At 47.5% G+C, this 19,998-nt stretch overlaps 1 protein-coding gene across 1 annotated transcript in view; it reads left to right on the forward strand.

The window, feature by feature from the left end:
* Positions 1 to 826: 826 nt before the first annotated feature.
* The window catches only part of Kank1 (KN motif and ankyrin repeat domains 1), a 180,147-nt gene continuing 160,975 nt past the window's right edge, over positions 827 to 19,998 (forward strand). The window contains exon 1 of the mRNA XM_013018406.1: positions 827 to 881. The gene's annotated coding sequence lies outside the window, so the exon portion shown is untranslated. The remainder of the gene's footprint in view (positions 882 to 19,998) is intronic.

The raw sequence follows: 19,998 nt of genomic DNA on the forward strand, positions 1-19,998 counted from the left end.
ACTCCAGCCAGCGTTCAGAGCTGGAGCCACTTCCCAGTTGCATCCGAGAGTCCCTGGGACAGGTGCACCCTCTGCGCACCAGGACTCTGTCTGCGGAGGATCGGGACCCCAACGCACCACGGACGGCTGGGTGTCCCCGGCGTCGGGGGGTTTGGGGACGCCCCGATGCTGGTCCTGCAGACAGCCGCTCGGGGTCTCCCTCTCGCAGGAGGAAGCTTCGGCGTGCGCCCAGCTCCCTTCCCGGTGTGAGATGAGAACCCAAACGTTGGGGATGGGTTTCACTCTCGGGGGGGACGGGGTTGGGTAGCGAGTGCGTGCAAGCCGGGGGGGGGGGTTGGCCCGAGGCCGCCGAGCACCGAGAGGTGTGCAAAAGTGCCAGGCACCGCGCAGGCGCACTGAGGCAGGCTCGCCCGCCCGTCTGCTTTGCCAGTACAAAGACCAGGCTTCCTCCAGGTCCGATCCACGCTTCCCGCTCGCTCAGCTGCGATCCGGGGAGCAGCTACGGTCGTCTCCCACTCGGGGTCTCCCCTGGTTGCTTCTCCATCCTTCGCCGAGGCTCTGGGTCAGTCCCGAGCAGCCACGAGATTCAGGGGTTTAATTCCGGCGCTGCCCCGGGCAGCAGGCTCCGCCCCCTCATTATGGCCCCGCCCCTCCAAGGCTCCGCTCCACGTGCCACGCCCCTCCTGGTGGCCCCGCCCTTCTGGGTGGCCCCGCCCCTCCATATGGTTCAGCTCCCGAGGTCTCTCCGCCCCTCCGGGTGGCCCCGCCCCTTGGTGTGGCTCCGCCCCCGGCTCGCCCCGCCCCCTCCGGATCGGGGAGCCGCGGCCGAGCAGCCTGGGAGCTTCCAGCCCCGCGCGGCAGGTTGGGATCAGCGGCTGGAGGTGAGTGACGCCTGGGGCTGCGCTGCACCCCTTTCCTTGGCAGGTGAGGCCCGGGGCGCTTAGGCTCTCACCCTGGCCCCGGGCCGGCCCCCACAGCCAGCCCGGCAAACTTGGCGCGCACGGGGGGCGGGGGCGCTCCGGGACGGTGGCCCCGGGCCGTCCCGGGGGCTCCCTCCCGCGGGACGGGGTCACCCCGCGGTCAGGGAGAGGGCCCCAGACGTGGCCTCGCCGGGGTGGCAGCCCCCCTCGTTTGGCGATGCGGGGAGCGGGTCTGTCTCGGAGCAAGCGCAGTGCCCCAGACTCGGGGCAGCGCGCGGGAGGGCGCGGGCGCCTCCTGACCCCGCACCGGCGCGATCGCCACCCTCCCGGGGCCCCCGGAGCCGGGCTGGGGCGCAGCACCCTTTCCGGGGACCTCTCTCGGTGGAGGTCGGTGGTCGGCTCCGCGAGGGGGCCGCGGCGGTGGGTCGGGATGGCTCTAGGCGCCGTCCTGGAGCGGCAGGTGGCCGCGACTCCGAGATGGCTCCGGCCCGGGTGGCCGGGGCCCGGCGGTGGGGGAGGGGCGTGGCCGCTGGCGGCGCTCGGGGTCTTTGGGGACCCCCCCTCCCCGACACCTGGCTGGGTTTGGGCGTCCTTGTGCGGACTGGATCCCTGGACCGCCCCAGTTCTGGTCACTTGGGCAGAGAACGCGCGGGGAGCTCTGCGCTCCCTCCCGGCCGCCCGCCCGCTTGACTGATTGGCTTGCTGCCCCCTCCCCCTCTCCGTCCCCCCTCACCCTCCCCTGGTTTCCCCAGGAACTTTCCGAGGCAACTTTCTCCTGGTCGATCCTGCCGGTTAGGAAGAGCTGAGCTGCACCGGGGCTGAACCGGTGAAAGCTTTGGTCTTGTGAACGCTAGCCACCATGAATGGCGTGCCCCCCCCCGCGCGCCCCCCGCCACCTTCCCCGCATCACTGGCCTTCTGCACGTCGTGTCCACCCAGAGTCGTTTTCATTAATGAATTATCCTATAGGACCCAGATTCTCAAAGAAGAGCCAGAAAGTTAATCATCCCTGGCCCCAACTTCATCCTCCTTCCCCACCCCCCACCCCATTTTTTTGAGCTGAGTGGAAATCAGGACTTCTTCCTTGCTTATTTTTAGTTTGATAAGTTCATGCAATTTGACTTTTAGATGGCCCTCGGTTGTTTAATCTCCTTGTCTCTGCTTACATGCAAGTCTCTGCTAAAGTGTTGGATACGTCGTCGTTTTATTTAAAAATTGGAGATGTAATAATAAACATACAGACTGCCCTCTTAAAGTGCACGATTCAGTCCAAAGTTTGAGAATCATCACATCTAATTCATCACACTTTGATTACTCCCCTCCACCCCAAAGAAAGCAACCTCACCACCTTCACGAATCCATTCCCCCTGTCTGCTTCCCTGATTTTAAAGTAGCTACTTGGGAGAGAGACCGAAGGAGTAGAGATGATTACCTTTGGTCTTTTTACTGTTTATGGTTTGGAGAAAGATGGTGAACCCAGTTCTGTGGGGGAGATGAAAAAGTCCAAAGGTGGATTAGAAGCTCCCAGCAGCAGGATAATTTCTCCCTTAAAGATAACACAAATTGGAACTACTTGAGAGGCTGAGGAAATGGGGGATAGAAAGCTCAGCAGTTGGGGGAGGGAATTCCAGAGATCTTTCCTCTACCAGACACTGGGCTAGATACATTGCACCTGTCATCCTAGCAACATTGGGAAAAGTGCAGATCAGGTTGTAGTTCCCTCATAAAGTGAGACCCTAGCTCAAAATAACTAACACAAAAAGGGGCTTCAGCAGAAAGGCTTAAGTCATGGAATACCAGCTGAGCAAGCTTCAAGGCCTGGAGTTCAAGTCCAATACCACAAAAACAACACAAGATACCCCACCATAACAATGACACATACAGAATTAGAACTGCATTTTATCCCTAGGGGCTGGGGATGCATCTGTAAACAGGTGGGCTTTTCTCCTCTCTCCTTTGGCATGATCCCATGGCTTCCAGCATAATTAGACAAACTTCTACCATCTGCCCTTAAAAGTAGTTTGTTTGTGTTTTTAAAGAAGTATTGACACATTTCAGACCAGGTTCACTTAATGAGTATCAACATCTGTTCACAGATAAGTCCCAGGTGTTGATGATGCTCATGCCTTAACCTACTCACCTGGGAGGTAGAGGAGAGAAAGGTCTGGGTGGAGGGAATACAAGGAATTGGGGAGGATGAGTGCTTGTGGGACTTAGGCTGTTTGCTAACTGTAAGAACAGATTGAAAAGCAGTTACAAGGGAAGACAGTTTGCCTGGCTTTTGTTGGGTTATTGGTCTATGGTTTTAAAGTCAGTTTTAGTGAGCAGAATTGAGGCTTTCCAAATTATGCATCCATTACCGCATTTCTCATGCACCCCCGTTCATTTAAAGCTGTTGAAGTGGCTTCAAGCATTACAGGAAATTTTATGCCTGTTGCATAGGCAACTTGGTTGCTGTCACCTCCTTTTTTTAAATACATCTCAAAACTTGAAATCTACCCAATGTACGAGTACACAACACAAGTTGTCACAAAGTAAATCTAAACCTGTATACAGATCAAGAAACATTCAGCATTGCAGAAACCCCCCTTAACTTGCTTTGTAATCATCTGCACATAACCCCTTTGCCAGCCAGAGATAAGTTTCACATGTTTTCATTCTGTATCTACCTGGAGTCACATGCTATCTAATTTTGTATCTGGTTTCTTTAAGCTATGTTTATGACTCTTGTGTTGGCTGATTGTGGCTATAGTTCAGTCATTTTCATGGCCATGTATCATTCTATTATGTGATTATCCATTCTAGGGTTAAAAAGCATGTGAATAGTTTGCAAATTTTGTCTGTAGCAAATAGGACTTTGAGTATGCATGCACAAATATATGTGCACTGTTGTATTTGCCATCAACTCAGGAGTGGAATGTTGCATTCCGATATTTAGGTTAGAAGATGATGTAAAAGTAGGTTTCCTGCTGGGTGCAGGCGGCTCATGCCTGTAATCCTAGTTACTCAGGAGGCTGAGATCTGGAGATCACAGTGCAAAGTCAGCTCCTGCAGAAAAGTCCCAGTGCGACTCTCATCTCCAAGTAACTACTCAAAAAACTCGAAGTGGCACTGTGGTTCAAAGTGATAGAGCACTGACAGCCTCAAACAAAAGAGCTCAGCAACAGTGCTTAGTTCCAGAGTTCAAGCCCCACTACTGACAAAAGAAAAAAGCCAGGCTTTTTAGGTCATCTTGTCTGTTAAAGAGTGCTGAGTTCTATCCTGGCCTTCTAAAACTGCCAAGGCAGGTCTGCAGCCATGATTCTGTGCTGTTCATGGAACTCACAAGTCTCGATTTGCTGTTGTCTCTGAACACTGTATCTTAATGTGGCTTTAGTCTCCACTGCAGAACCCTTGTGGGCTTTTTATGTGACAGTAATGAGATGGTCATTGGAAAAGTGTTATTTTTGGAATTAGTTTCTCTCTATTGCTGTGGAAATAATCTTTGTGCATAAACACGCTTCACTCTTGTTTGAATATCACATAGTCTAGGGCTTCTCCTTTTTTTTTTTAAATGGACCTAGATATTTATTGTTACACTGTTGCCTGCAAACCCGAGTTATCTTTGAGTCTAGTGTGAACTTGATTAATATGTTTTCAGGTTGTCAACAGCAACCTAAATTGCATTTCTGAAAATAATCATAAGGATGACCTTCAGATCTCCTTTATAATTATAAAAGCATAAAATGAACTTTTGTTGCCCTCCCTCCTTTTTTAAAACAATGCTATGAAGTTTTTCTTATAATACTCTTGACAAAGTTACTAAGCTCAGAGCTTTAGGGAATAAAAGAAGGATCATACGATTAAGTTTTTATTGTTGCTGTTCAGAAATTATGTACAAAATTTAAAATACCACTGAGGCAAAATTTTTCTTGACAAAAGAAAAGAGTTTAGCTTATTCAGTAAAGATTGTACTTGAGTTCTGCATCGTAAGTGGTTTTTGTTTCTTTGTTTGCTTGTTCTCCCTGTGTGGATGTTCAAGGGCCTTCTAGCTACTCAGGAGGCTGAGATCTGATGATTGCAGTTTGAAGCCAGCCCAGGCAGGAAAGTCCATGAGACTCTAATCTCCAATTAACCACCAGAAACAGAATTGGGGCTCAAGTGGTAGAGTGCTAGCCTTGAGTGAAAAAAAACTTAGGGACTCTGTCCAGGCCCTGAGTTCTGGGCCCAGGACTGGTGCACACGCGCGCACACATACACACACACACACACACACATACAAAGTAGCTTCTCAGAAAAAGTATAAACTTGGGTTGAGCTTTGAGGAGTCTTTAGAAATTGGCTGGGGAGCACCTTTCTCAGGGGAGAGATGAGCAATGCCTGGTGGAGTCCCATTTGGCCTCTGGACAGTGGGAATGATGACTCCCTTGCTTTCTCCTTCTGGAAACTAGTAACTAGTTTAAAAGCAGGAGAAGCTCTTGCAGTGTTGGAAGGCTGCTTTGCCCCTGCAAGTTGGCATTACAGGTCTGATTGCAAACACTTGGCAGGGGTTAGGAGGCAGAGAGCTGCTGCTTAGCCTGGCTGTGGCTCTTCACCTCCTCCTCCTTCCTGGTAGGTGAAATTCAATGAAATTTCCCTAACAGCAAGGCTGCTGCATGAACCTTCATTTAGAATAAGCCAGTGTCTGTTAGCTGTAGTGACATGCAAGGCTTGATCTGGTGCGGGTTTTCCAAGAGCAGACCCTGAGATATCACAGCAGGGAGCAAATAGGAAGATAATACGTGGGGTTGGAGGCGTGGCTTAGTTGGTAGAGAGCTAGCCAATGAGCAAAAGCATCAGGTGTTCAGTTCAAGTCCTGATCTCAGACTTTTCCCCAATCCCCCAAGATAATACCACCAGGTGGGTTGGCATCTAAAATGACTCATTCTGGCCTTGGAGAAATTAATGCCAAGTAGAGAGATCTGGGTGACATTTAGCGGGACTGGGTTTGGAAATGTGCATGGGTGGAGTGTACCGAGCACTATCACCTGTAGGCAATAGCTTTAGGAAAAGCAAGGCAGTTGGAAATGCTTGACACTTAATAGCCTGGCTGGTCACATGCTTGGAGACCCAGGTGAATGGTAATTTGAGATCGTATCCTTTATCCATTGGGGGATGACTGCCAAGTCAGCCTGGTGAGCATTGTGTAAATATAGCTCTGGACTCAGGCTGGCTGATTAGAACCTACGATCTACAGCCTGTTGTGTGATTCTTGGCAGCTTACCAAACCTCTCTGCCTCAGTTTCCCATCTATGAAACAGGATAGTTAGCCTAGTATGGAGATGCACGCCTGTAATCTCAGCTACTCAGGATGCTGAAGCTGGATTCAAGTGGAAGGTCAGCCTGATGACACAGCGAGACACTTGTCTAAAAACAAAAACAGAGCTGGGTGCTGGTGGCTCACGCCTGTAATCCTAGCTACTCAGGAGGCTGAGATCTGAGGATCATGGTTCAAAGCCAGCCTGGGCTTGAAAGTCCCTGTGAGATTCTTGTCTGTAAAGAATCACCAGAAAACCTGGAAGTGGAGTGGTGGCTCAGGTGGTAGAGCACTAGCTTTGAGCAAAAGAGCTCAGGGACCACATCTAGGCCCCAAGTTCAAGCCCATGACTGACCAGCTCCTTCTCTTGCACCAAATAAACCAAGGAATAATAAAGCCCTTCCTGCTTGTAAGAGTTAAAAGCAACTCCAGCGCTTGAGATCCTCGCAGATCAAGCCCTGTGGCATGTTGGCTATTTCCTCTTCCTTGCTAAAATTTTCAATATGGTTAAATACAAACAACAATAAAATCTCACACCCACCTTCCCCTCGAATCCAACTCACCCATACCTGTTTAATTGTGATAGCTGCAAATTTCCGGTTGGAGGGTCTTCTGCTAATTTATTATGATAACAAGCTACCCACCCCACTCCCAAAGTTAGAGGCTTAAAAATAGGTATCAATTCTGGGGTTCAGTGATTTCTGCCTGTTGTGCTGGCTGAAGCCACCCAATGGTTCCTAGCTGCTGCATGGGCTACTCTGCTTGGAGAGAGTAAGACCATCCACCCATCCTCCCCCCTACCCCCCTCCCCCCGCAGGTCTGTGTCTTAATAGGGCAGCCAGAGGGCTGAGTAATGGACAGGCAACCATGATCGCCTCCTTTGTTTTCATTATGATTTCTGGTGACCTAAATAGTTGGAGATGCCAATCCCCCCCCCCCACATACCTGGTATTAGACCTGGTTTTCAAGAGAAATGCGATGGGGGGAGGCGTTGGGGGGAGGGCAGTATATGCCCGCAGATGGAGACCAGAAGAGCCTACAACACAAGTAAAAAGAAAACCCAAAGCCCAGTGCAATGGCCCACATCTGCAATTTTAGCTGCTTGGGAGGCAGGAGCGTCAAGGACAGTGGTTTGAGGCCAGCTCAGGTAAAAAAGTTCTCAAGCCCTTCATTTCAACCAATAGCTGAATGTGGTTGTGCATGCCTGTCATCTCAGTAATTCAAGGATGGATATAAATAGGAGGATTGCAGTCCAGGTCTGTTCAGGGATAACCGTGAGACCCTATTTGAAAATCGAGGGGCTGGCAGTGTGGTTCAAGTAGTAAAGAACCTGGCTTAGAAACAAAAAGAGTGAAAGTAAAAAGGGGTTGGGGAGGTGACTCAGGTAGCCCAGTGTCTGCCAAGCAAGTGTGCACCCTGAGAGGGGGTGTGCTGGAGAATTCTCTGTTGCTTAGAAAGGTGGGGTCTTTCTGTTCCATTCAGACCTTTGACTGACTGGATGAGACTTGCCCACTGTGTAGTGGGTATTAGGCTTTTCTTTTTTTCAGAATTGACTTTACATATTACTTTCCTCCAAAGGTCACCTCCAAGTCGGCACATTCAATTATCTCACAATAAGCACATCAGACAAATAATCGTCAGCATTATGGCCTTTTATGACCTAGCCTGGAAAGTTATATAACCTTTTCACACCAGATATAATGTTTGCTCAGACTCCAGAGCCTTCTGTTTGATGGGAGGAGTATCAAGGAATTCCTTCCTTCCTTCCTTCCTTCCTTCCTTCCATTTGTATGTCTGTCTGTCTGTCTGTCCTTGAGATTCAACCAAGGACCTTACAACTTGCTAGGCAGGCATTTTACCATTTGAGCCATGAGTTATTTTCAGGGCAGAATCCCTGATCCTTCTCCTTGTGCTTTTCAGTGTCATTGGAGATCTCAGGTGAGAACCACTGTGGTTCAGTATTGTGTTTCCCCACACAGCTGGGTGTGTCACCCAGCCTTTGGTTGAGTCAGGTACTTTGTGTGTGTGTGTGTGTAAGTGTGTGTGGTGTGCTGATCCTGGGGCTTGAATTCAGGGCCTGAGCTTTTGTGCTCAAGGCTAGTACTCTACCGCTTGAGCCACACCTCTACTTCTGGCTTTTTGCTGGGTTAATTGGAAATAAGAATCTCACAGACTTTCCTGCCTAGGCTAGCTTTGAACCACAGCCTCCTGGCTAGATAGGATTACGGGTGTGAGCTACCAGCATCCAGCTCAGATGCTTTTATGCCTATGCTAGCCATGAACATTAATCCCTGATCTTTGCCTCCCAAGAAGCTAGGATTGTCAATTATAGGCTTTAGCCACTGTCCCTGGCTGCAACTTTCCTTTTACATTGGTGTTGTTTATGTTTGATTTTTACAAATTTGACAATATTAATGTATTGCTAGAGGGGGAGAAAAAAACACCAGAATTGGTATTACCTGCATCTCTCTTTTTTCCACTTCTTCTGCTTCTCCATTTTTTTTTCTTCTGGGGCTTGAACTCTGGGCTTGAGTGCTGTCCCTGAGCTTCTTTGGCTCAAGACTAGTGTTCTACCACTTGAGCTACAATGGCACTTCTGGCTTTTTCTGGGTAGTTTATTGGAGATAAGAGTCTCCTGGACTTTTCCTGCCCAGGCTGGCTTCGAACCACAATCCTCAGAATTCAGCCTCCTGAGTGGCGAGGATTACGGGCATGAGCCGCTGGCACTGAGCAGTTATTTATAATTTTAAATAAAGCACTCTGTTCTTTACAGGGCTTAGACTTGCTGCAGAGTGTTTGGGAGAGTTCATTGGTGACAAAGGGCAGTCCATCTTTGCAGGAATTTCTTCCCTTTGGCTTGGATGGTCTTGCCCCTTGGTTTGCTTTTCCCTTCCTCGTTTTTCGCGTTTAAATTATAGATGCTGAAAGCAAATGATATTATCACTAATGAAGACTCGTGTGGCAGAGACACTGAGGCGTGTTTGCAATGGATGTGCACAGAAAGACCCGTGGGGAATAAATACCCTCCTGCTTTTCTCATTGCAGAAGCAATCAGTTAATTGCAAACTATTACATATTATGTGTTGGGAGAGTATGTCAGGAGCCGGGTAACTCTGCTGCAGGTTTCTTTTTTTTTCCTTTGAATTCATTTAGTTAATGGACTTGGGTAGTGGGGCTTAGTGAAACTCTCAGCAGGTACACCTGACCCTGGCGAGCATGGAGGCCCGCTTGCTCTGGTTGGTTTCCTGTTTTTGCACATTGCACATGCAAGCATTTTTGGTGTTTCTTTACATAAATTTGGCCACATCAGAGGCAAGAATGTGAAGTGGCATTTGCTAATATTGATTTGAATTTGTTCATAGTTATCTTGGTAATTCTCATTGATTTTTTTTTCTTTGCTTCTCTTCCCTTGCCTATGCTTTCCTTACCTTTTTTTTTTTTTTGCCTCATGTCTTTTCTTAGCAGTCTCCCACTTTGAGCCACAGCTCCACTTCCAGTTTTCTGGTGGTGAATTGGAGATCAGAGTCTCATGGACTTTCTTGCCTGGGCTGGCTTCAAACCTCAATACTCAGATCTCAGCCTCCTGAGGAGCTAGGATTACAGGTGTGAGCCACCTGTAATCCTAGCTCGCTCGCTCGCTCTTTTTCTTTTTCTTTCTCTTTATTTTTCCCTCCCTCCCTCCCTTTCTCCTTCCCTTCCTCCCTTCCTTCCTTTCTTCCTTCCTTCCTTCCTACCTTCCTTCCTCTCTCCTCCCCTCCCCTATCTCTCTCTCCCTTTCTCTCCCTCTCTCTCCCTCCTTCTCTCTCTCTTTTCTTGGGTCTTAGTATGTAGCTTAGGCTGGCCTTCAAATTGTGATCTTTCTGGCTCAGTGTCTAAAATGCTGGGATTACAGATGGGTACCATGACACTGGGTTCAGTTTTGTTCTTTACTGTTGAGGGAACATATGAATAAGTAATAAGAGCAAAAATAGGAAATATTTCAAGCAATTTACATTTAAGAAAAGTTTCAAGAACTGAAATTAATGAATACATCCTACTAATTTAGGATGCTTCAGAGCTGAAATTTTCCTTGTGCCCTTTCATCCTTAATGTTTTGCTTAATTAGTCTACTATTTTTGCCTTTTGTGATATCTTTTTTTGTTTGTTTTTTGCCAGTTCTGGGGCTTGAACTCAGGGCCTGGGCACTGTCCCTGAGTCTCTTTGTGACCAGGCTAGCCCTCTACCACTTGAGCCACAGCGCCACTTCTGGCTTTTTCTGAGTAGTCTATTGGAGATAAGAGTCTCACAGACTTTCCTGCGTGGGTTGGTTTTGAACCCCAATCCTTAGATCTCAGCCTCCTGAGTTGCTAGGATTACAGGTATGAGCCACCAGTGCCTGGACTGGGCTGTCATTTTGTCAGAGAATTACCTCGTACTCTGTCATTTGTTCAGAAGTGAGGCTTTTACATGAGCATGGGAGCAAAAATTGAGCTTCTGGTGCACTATTGTTTGTGATTAAGAACCGAAAGATATTTTCACACAGTTCTGGAGATTGGGAAGCAAGTAGCAAGGGGCCATCAAGTCTCAGGTAGGTGATGGTTGCCTTGTCTCTGCGTCTTCACATGTAGGAAGCAGAAGGCAAGAGAAAACTGGCTTGCAGATCGCTCAGCACAGGCTTAGGTTACATATTATGATGCTTTAGTGGCAGAATTGAAATTTATTGCTGTTTCTTGAACAAATGAAACAAATAGTCTCTTGGAAACTTAAGCTATGGTGCCTGGCTTTATTTTATTTCCCCCTGGCATTTTTGAAATTTCTTCCTTCAGTTTCACTTCAGGGGCAGCTAGTTTGTCTTCTTTAAGACAAAGAAATGACATGCCTCTTTAAGAATGCTATGTACCGTCCAGAGCTGATGGCTCACACCTAGAATCTTAGCTACACAGGAGGATCTACAATCTCAGGATTGTGGTTTGAAGCCAGCCTGGGCAGGAAAGTCCGTGAGACCCTAATCTCCAATTAACCACAAAAAGCTGGAAGTAGAGCTGTGGCCCAAGCAGTGCAGCACCAGCCTTGAGCCCAAGATTGCAGGGACAGTGCCTGGGCCCTGAGTTCAAGCCCTAGGACCAGCAAAAAATAAAAAAAATAAATTAGAATGCCACCTACAGATAGCACCTGACATGTACTTTTTTCTGCACACATCTTCCCTCTTCTCTGAACTATTGCTAGGGGTATTGCTGAGCAAGTGATGTAGTCTTTTTTAGGTACTCTATGGCTACTTAACAAGAGGACACCTTGGATGATCTACCTAAAGGGTCTTGGGAATTCTAGGCTTCTGCCTTGCAGGACAGAGTGTGATTTCTTTGCCTGCAGAGACCACACTTTAAATTCCTCTCTGAGTTACAGTTCCGGAGTGAGGGGAGAGTTTGTTGCATCCCAACCAAAGAAAGCAAGTTGGAGAGAAGCAGTCAAGATTGATTGTTTCTCAGTCACAGCCAGGAGAGCAATCACAATCACTCACTGACTGCCGAGGAAAGTTTCCGTGTGTGATTTTTTTCTTTCTTTCTGACTTGGCTGAGAAAGTTCAAGGCTGGTCCCCCTCATGAGATCACGTGAGATTCCATGTTCCCTGGGGAGGAGGCGGTTGTGGCTGAAGAGAAGGATGTGAGAATTGTTCATAGTGTCGGAATGACAGAAATGCAGTGGGAGGCACAGGCCAGGGACACAGGCTTGGGGAACAGCAGGGTGGGAGGGAAGTAGCCGGTTTATTCTTCCCAGACATTCAAAACTACTTGTTGGAGCCTGGCACCAGTGGCTCACACCTGCAATCCTAGCTACGCAGGAGGCTTCCAGCTAAAGATCACAGTTCTAAGCCAGCCTGGGTGGGAAAATCCCTGAGACTCTTTTAGCTCCCATGAACCACAAAAAGCGGAGCTGTGGCTCAATTGGCAGAGCACTAGCCTTGAGTACAAAAGCTCAGGGACAGCACTCAGGCCCTGAGTTCAAGCCCCAGGACCAGCAAAAACAACAACAACAACAAAACAACCTGTGTGTGCCTGTGTCATTGTATTTGTAGCATGTGAAAGCTGTCGAGTCTGCCTGAGTGCCTGTGACATGGGGGTCACCTTGGGGAAAGTGTCCTTTAGTGGAGGAGGGACTTCCTGCTTCCCTCATGAAATATTTAGGCTATAAAGGGCTCTAGTGAGATTGTCCCCCATCCAACAAGCAGGCGCCTAATTTTCTTTCTTGTATCCCTCCCTTCCTCTTTCTTTCTTTCCTTCCTTCCTTCCTTCCCCCCCTCTCTTTTTTTTTGGGGGGGGGTCCAGTTGTGGGGCCTGAACTCTGGGCCTGGGCGCTGTCCCTCAGCTCTTCAGCTCAAGGCTAGCACTCTACCACTTGAGCCACAGCACCAATTCCGACTTTTTTCTTTTTGCTTATGTGGTGCTGAGGAATCGAACCCAGGGCCTCATGCATGCAAGGCAAGCGCTCTACCACTGAGCCACCTTCCCAGCCCCTTCCTTCCTTCCTTCCTTCCTTCCTTCCTTCCTTTCTTTTCTTTCTTTTTGTCATTGGTTGTGAGGCTTGAAGTCTGGACCTGGGCGCTGTTCCTCAGCTCTTCAGCTCAAGGCTAGCTCTCTACCACTTGAGCCACAGCGCCACTTCCGGTTTTCTGGTAGTTTATTGGAGATCAGAGTCTCAGGGACTGGCTTTGAACTGTGATCCTCAGATCTCAGCTAGGATTACAGGTGTGAGCCACCAGCACCCAGCACCTTCCTTTTTCCTGGGTGAACTGAGCCACAAGGGAGCTTGTAAGTCAGGCATCCAAAATTCAGTGCGCTCTGTTTTGTCCAGGAGATTTTGCATCCATGTATATAGGCTACTGGAGGTTTCAGGTTGATTTTAGCCATGCTCAGGAAACCAGGTGCTTCTGCTTGGGTGCCTGGGGGAAACCTGGAAACCTAATTGGAAGGCCTTTGCTTTCCCTTTGCTTCTAGAGCTTTCCCACACCTTCTAAGCTTAGTCCCTCTCTCTGAAGAGAGGTGATTACTTTGTGTCTGCCCTGCACTCTGCCAGTTGTTCTGAAGCGGTGTCAACAATTCACCTCTCTAGGTAAAAACTGAGTAATAATCAGAAGGCCCAAGGACATCTGGTCAGACGCAAATGAGTTGATAAAACAGCTTTAGTACAATGGGGAAAAAAAAACAAAAACTGTAACCTTTTCCTGCTCTGACAAGTTCAATAGCAAAAGGAGGAAATGGCTGCTTTATGCTTATAAATCATTCTTTTGGGAATCTTTTCCAGAAAAAGGGTTATGAGCCACTAGCCTCACAGTTAACTTGTCCAGATAAATGTGCCCACCTGGGCACCAGACCCATCAATAGAGTCCTGACAAAAGTGGACATTCTCTTGTTGAAGTCTGTCCCTTTGGCTAGAGGCTGAGGTACCAGCGTCAAGCATACGCCTTTATCCTGAGCATCCTCTCCTTGCCCGCAGTGGTTAGGAGCATGGGTTCTTGAGTTCCTGTTTTTCTGCTGGTCTGAGTTTAGAACATCTCTATATCCATGTGTGGGGTAGGGTGCAGATAGGCAATGAGGGTAGACGTCCTAAATATTATATACATTTCATATATAGATTTTTCTAAAATTCCCTAGGAAAATCTCAAAAGAGTTGTCTTATCAACTCCAACAAGAGAAGCAGAGAAGGCTAGGTACTGGTGGCACATGCCTATAATCCTAGCTACTCAGGAGGCTGAGAGCTGAGGATCATGGTTCAAGGCCAATCCAGGCAAGAAAGTCCATGAGACACTTACCTCCCATTAATCACCAGGAAACTGGAAGTGGTGCTGTGGCTCAAAGTAGTAGAGCTCTAGCCTGGAGTAACAGAGCTCAGGGATTGCGCCCAGGCCCTGAGTTCAAGCCCCATGGCTGACAAAAATAAAAAAGAACTGTGGCAGGAGATAAAAGACTCAGGGGACCCTGGTGTGATAGGGAACCCCAATTCGATGAGGTACTGCTACTCTTCCTTCTCTGTAAGCTCTGAGCCAATTTTACCCTTACAGAACAATCCTCTTTCTGCCTGTAAAATGGGACTAGGGAAACTCCTCAGCGAGGAGCTAGGAAGAGGGGTCAGTGACATGGTGGGTGTGTGACCTCATGCTCACAGAGGATGCTAACGATTGCTGGCTAGGATGAGGGGTGATGGATCTATCTCGAGATCCCAAGTTGATGTTTTGAACATCCGTCCCTGAGAGATGCCCAGTAGGAGTGCGGGTTATGGACAGCCATGCTAGAAGTGGCTGCAGAACTTCCAAGGGCCTGGGGAACAAACCCTTCAGCATTTGTAACAAGGTTTCCAGGGTGCCATGCCTACCTGGGCTTGATAAATAACCAGCTCACTATGGGTCCATTTGTGGCTGTAAAGCCTTAGGAAATGAGGATGGTAACATTGTATTTACGCTTCTAGGCCCCACAGAGGCACCTGGCAGATTTGATTCCATTCATTCTATGCATTAGTTAAATGTAAGGCTTTGGCTGGGGAGACCCAGAGCATTGGGGTGGTTCTGTAGCCTCATGTGAACCCACTAAAGTGAAGAGTGAAGTGAAGATAGTTGTCATCGATTGATCTGTCTGTCTGCCTGCCTGCCTGCCTGCCTGCCTGCCTGCCTATCTCTCTCTCTCTCTCTCTCTCTCTCTCCAACAAACTTGTTTAGAATGTGTAAAGAACAAATCAGTAAGAAAACCAGAAAAAGTTTAAAAACTGAACAAGGACAAAAACCAAAATCCTAGCTACTTGGGAAGTGGAAATGGAAGGAATTGCCAATCAAGGCATGATTGGGGGAAAGAAGTCTTCAACTCCATCTCTACCAGACATCAGGCCCAATGGCATGCACCTGCCATTCCCAGGGGCACAGGAAAGTACCAATAGGAGGATCACAGTTCAGGCCAATTCAGGCATAAAGTGAGTGTCCACAGAGATTCTAAGTTCCTTCTAAGCTAAATCAGGCACTATCCTGTCTACTTCCAAAAGGCCACTCTCCTAGTAGCTCGATCCTCATGTCTTGCTGGGGTCTCCCTGAGCTCTAGTCTTACCAAACGGCCGTACAAAGCACTGTTGCAGGAACTGTGAATTTGTGTGATCATTTTGAGGTTCTAGGATAATTTCCTAAAGGCAGGAAGATTCATACCTACTTGTCCTGCCGGACTGGAGCAAATTTGAAGAAACATTGTTTCTGAATTGGTGTGAATTTTGTTTTGTGAATTGTTTTTGCTAATCCTGATAGAACTGTGTGGGTCACCAGATTCAGGATTTTTTCAAAGCAGATCACAGCATCTTTTGGGTTTATTTTCTCTTGCCTTACTAGGGTTTGAACTCAGATCTTAGTGCTCTACTTCTTCTTTTTTTTTTTTTTTTGGATCCTGTCGTGGGGCCTGAACTCTGGACCTGGGCGCTGTCCCTCAGCTCTTCAGCTCAAGGCTAGCGCTCTACCACTTGAGCCATAGCACCACTTCGACTTTTTTCTTTTTGCTTATGTGGTACGGAGGAATCGAACCCAGGGCCTCAGGCATGCAAGGCAAGCGCTCTACCACTGAGCCAACTTCCCAGCCCAGTGCTCTACTTCTTGAGCTACATCCCTGACCTTTTCACTTAGGTTTCAAAAAAGAAATTATTTACTTTTGTGTGTGTGTGTGTGTGTGTGTGTGTGTGCGTGCACACACACACACACGCTATCAATGGGACTTGAACTCAGGGACTGGGCACTGTCCATGAGCTTTATTATTATTCTTGCTCAAGGCTAGTCTTCTACTAATTGAGCTGCAGCTCCATTTGTTGCTTTTTGATGGTAGATTGGAGGTAAGAGTCCTACAGATTTGGCTGCCTAGGTTGGCTTGGAACTGTGATCCTTAGATGTCAACCTCTTGAGTAGCTAGGATTACAAGTGTGAATCATGTAGCACTTAACTATTAAAGTCTTCAGGTCTTAGTAAAACTTTCTGTTAGAAACTAATACTAAAAAAAAAAATCTAAAAAGAGAACCTAGGACTTCTTAAAAGAAATGATTTTAGATCCCACAAATCCCCAGACAATCACACTTCCTTATTTTGCCAGGAGTGTGATTTGCCAGTTAAGTTTATAACCTTGACCCTTGTCCCACCCCGTCCTGCCCAGGGTAGTTAGACATTAATGGCATGCCTGCGGAAGGGGAGCTAGCTGATGGACCTCATTTTCTTTGAACTTACTGTTCACATCAAAGTCTTCTAAAGGTCAGAGACACAAGTAGCTTGTGTTCTCCCTCCTGGCAAAGCACACATTTATGAGGTAACAAGTGTAATTAGAAAAAGGTGAGTTTGTTATGCAAATAGCAGGAAAATTCACTCACAGTAAGACCTATACACGTGTCTACAGTCTTTAGACTGCTCTGTGCAACTGTTCGTTACAAGAGGATTACAAGAGGATATGCGGACAGGTGCTGGTGGCTCCTGACTATAATCCTTGCTACTCTGAAGGCTGAGATTTGAGGATCATGGTTAGAAGTCAGCAGCCCAGGCAGGAAAAGTCTGTGAGACTCTTTATTTCCAATTAACCACTAAAAGTCAGAGGTGGAGCTGTGGCTAGAATGCTACCCTTGATCAAAAAAAGCTCAGAGACAGCACCCAGGTCCTGAGTTCAAGCACTAAAAGTGTGTGTGTATGTGTGTATGTGTATCTGCTTACTTTGATGCCATCACTGGGACTTAAACTCAGGGCCTGGGCATTGTCTCTGGTTTTTTCACTCAAGGCTCTTACTTTACCACTTGAACCACAGCTTCACTTCCAGATTTTCCTGCCCAGGCTGGCCTTCCAACTCAGTCCTCAGACCTCAGCCTCCTAAGTGGTTAGGTACTGGCCCCAAACTTGATTGTTTTTTTTTAGATGGAGGCTGAATGAGCAACTCCAGGACATCCTTTCATGGTAAAAGGTGAAAAGAAAAATGGCCAATCATTCACCACTATTGAAACCTGTGCTTGTATGTTACTTCTGTTCGTATTACATTGGCTGAATTGTACCAGCCGTGAATCGGGGGTTGGTGAGTATAACTAATTCCTACATCTTGAAACGAAAGTCACACAGTAGTGGGAAAAAATGCAAACCTCTTTCAGGGAGGGCAGAAAATATTTGGAAAAAACATAATCTGCTGTCATGGAAAACTGTATTTCGGAAAGATTTAATAGCTTCTATGCCAATTTAGAAATGATTTTTAGAATGGATTAAATCTACATTTTGGGTTTTATTTTGAGAAGGTTATGCTTCAGAAATCTGCTGAGATAGGGAAAACAAGGCCTACTTTTTTTGGATCAGATATTAATTTTTTATGAGCTGGAAAGCTGTGCCTACATCCTAGTAACTTTCCGTTCATACCTCCAAAAGTCTCAACCTATACATTAGTCATGAAATTAGGGCTGCAGATAAAGCTTAGTAGTAGATTGTTTGCCTGCAATGTACCACCTAATCCTTTCTGCCCCTGCTCCCCTACGAGAAAAGGATAAAAGAAATAACAGTCCTTATTCTCTTGAATTTCTGGTCTAGATTTTTCACATGCTACTATCTTCTTGGCCACCTAAATTTTAATTGCCTGTATTTTTCTGTTTGGGGCAACCAGTTAAAGATGGAGAGCATTGTTGAGAATGGATTGTAGAAATGGGTCCTTCTGATGAAAATAAAATTCGGTAGGACCTGGCACATCTGTCCTGGAATTTTTCATTTTGAGAAGGGAAATGCTATTGGATGCCCATGCTCATGCCTGTAATCCTAGCTGTTCAGGAGGATCAAAGTTGGAGGCTAGCCCTGGCCTCCATCTCCAAAATAGCCTGCAAAATGCTGGGCTGCAAATATAGCTAAAGGGTTAGAGGGCCAGCCCCAGCATGCAGGTTGGAGTGAGCTCAGGTCCTGACTGATACCAGTGTGCACGTACACACACAGACAGACAGACAGACAGGCACACACACACACACACACACACACACACACACACACACACACACAATTACTGAGCTGCCGCTAATATCCTCATCAGGAAATCTCTGCCTTAGCACCGAAAAAAGTACAAAATGAGAATTCCATGAAGCGCAAAGGCAAATCACACTCTGTGACACGCGATCTGGAACGGCAGTGTCTCCGTTGACCACTCACTGTCCATGTGTTGGGTTAATGCAGAACTTCTTAGAGAGGTATCTTGGCAAATCCTCTCGCTTCCCCCACCCAGCCATTTGTGTGAGGCAGGGGGCCGGGGAGCATCTCTAGGCAGGCATCTAGGAGAGGGTCTGTTCTTTTCACAGGAATGTTGAAATCTCCTCCTCTCCTACTGACTTATAAAGTGCATTGCTGCAGCATTGGGCCAGAGAATGCTGAACTTGGCTCTCTGAGCAGTGGGTCTGCCTGGACTCTGAGTGAAAACTTGTTTTTGTGAAGTAGTGTCCGTTCGTGACATGCTAGAGGATTTTTACACAGCAGTGCCTTTCAAGTGTTGGTTCTTTAGAATGTGGCCTTTCCCTTGCTAATTCCAGCTCCTTTTGTTGACTTAGCACACCCTTTGCCCTCTGCTACATTTACTGTGAAGTTGCCCAGGAGGCCCCACACGTGTCTGTGCCCTGGGCATCTCTTGTGAAGGCCCACTGGAAAATGTTACCCTAGGCCTTGATGGAAGGAAATGCTGGTACATTTCCTGGGGAAAGTACCCTATGTATTAATATAAGGCTCATTTCAAGATGTCAATCCATTTTCTCTTATTCCGAATTTATTTATTGTTTGTCTTTTAAAATTAAGATCAGCATCATTGCAGGCAGTCTTGAAAGTTACCTTAAGGGCCTTGAAACAAGGTTGGGCATAAATAAATGTGTTGCACTTACTCCATGCATTTAAAATCTCAAGAAGGAACTGGGTGCTGGTGGCTCATGCCTGTAATCCCAGCTACTCAGGAGGCTGATTGCTAAGGATTGCAATTCAAAGCCAGACCCTGCAAGGAAGTCCCTGAAACTCCAATTCATCACCAGAAAACCAGGGTGACGCTGTGGCTCAAAGTGGTAGAGCATTAGCCTTATGGGGAAAAGCTCAGGGACAGCACCCAGGCCCTGAGTTCAAGCCCCACAACTGACACAAAAACTCAAAAAGGCCCTGTGTACATGAAATACACACACACACACACGCACACACACACACACACACACACACACATACATGTCCTATACAGTCACATCGTACTCCTTCTGGGCTATTCTGGGCTTGCCTGCTCTCCTTGTTCACCGGTCTGCAGGTGTTTATGCTCAGGGGTTACTGGGCTTCCTGTTCTACTATTCAGATTCTGGGGCATGAAACTCTGCCCTACCCTTTAGATCTCGAGAAGGGGATTGTTAATGTGTCCTGAGGTCTGCACTCTAGCTGAATCTGGAGTGGAACTGAGCTGGTAGAAGGCACAGGTCTGAATGGGCAGCTCTGCAGAGCAGCTGTGGAAAGCACTTGGAGTTTAGCTAAGCTAGACAGATCTGTAGCCCAGCTCATTCTCCAAACTCTAGTGGGTTCTGCAGGCCAGCAATGCGTGCCCGCTTGTGCTCTCTTGAACGCTCCACTTCCCTTCCCCTCTCTTGGTGCTGAAAACATATGGAAGTCAAGCCAGAATCAGCCAAAGGCTAACACCTGCCCTACAGTGCACAGCTGCCCTTCAGGGCCTTCCTGGTGCTGTATGCTTTTGGCTTCAGTGGATGACATAAAGCACGTGTTTACACCAAATCTTTTTTTTTTTTTTTTTAGTATTACCTAGTTCTTCTCCTGGCTCACGGGCTGCTCCTCAGTTTCCTT

This window comes from Dipodomys ordii, unplaced genomic scaffold (assembly GCF_000151885.1).
Source record: "Dipodomys ordii isolate 6190 unplaced genomic scaffold, Dord_2.0 Scaffold40, whole genome shotgun sequence".
NCBI lineage: Eukaryota > Metazoa > Chordata > Mammalia > Rodentia > Heteromyidae > Dipodomys > Dipodomys ordii.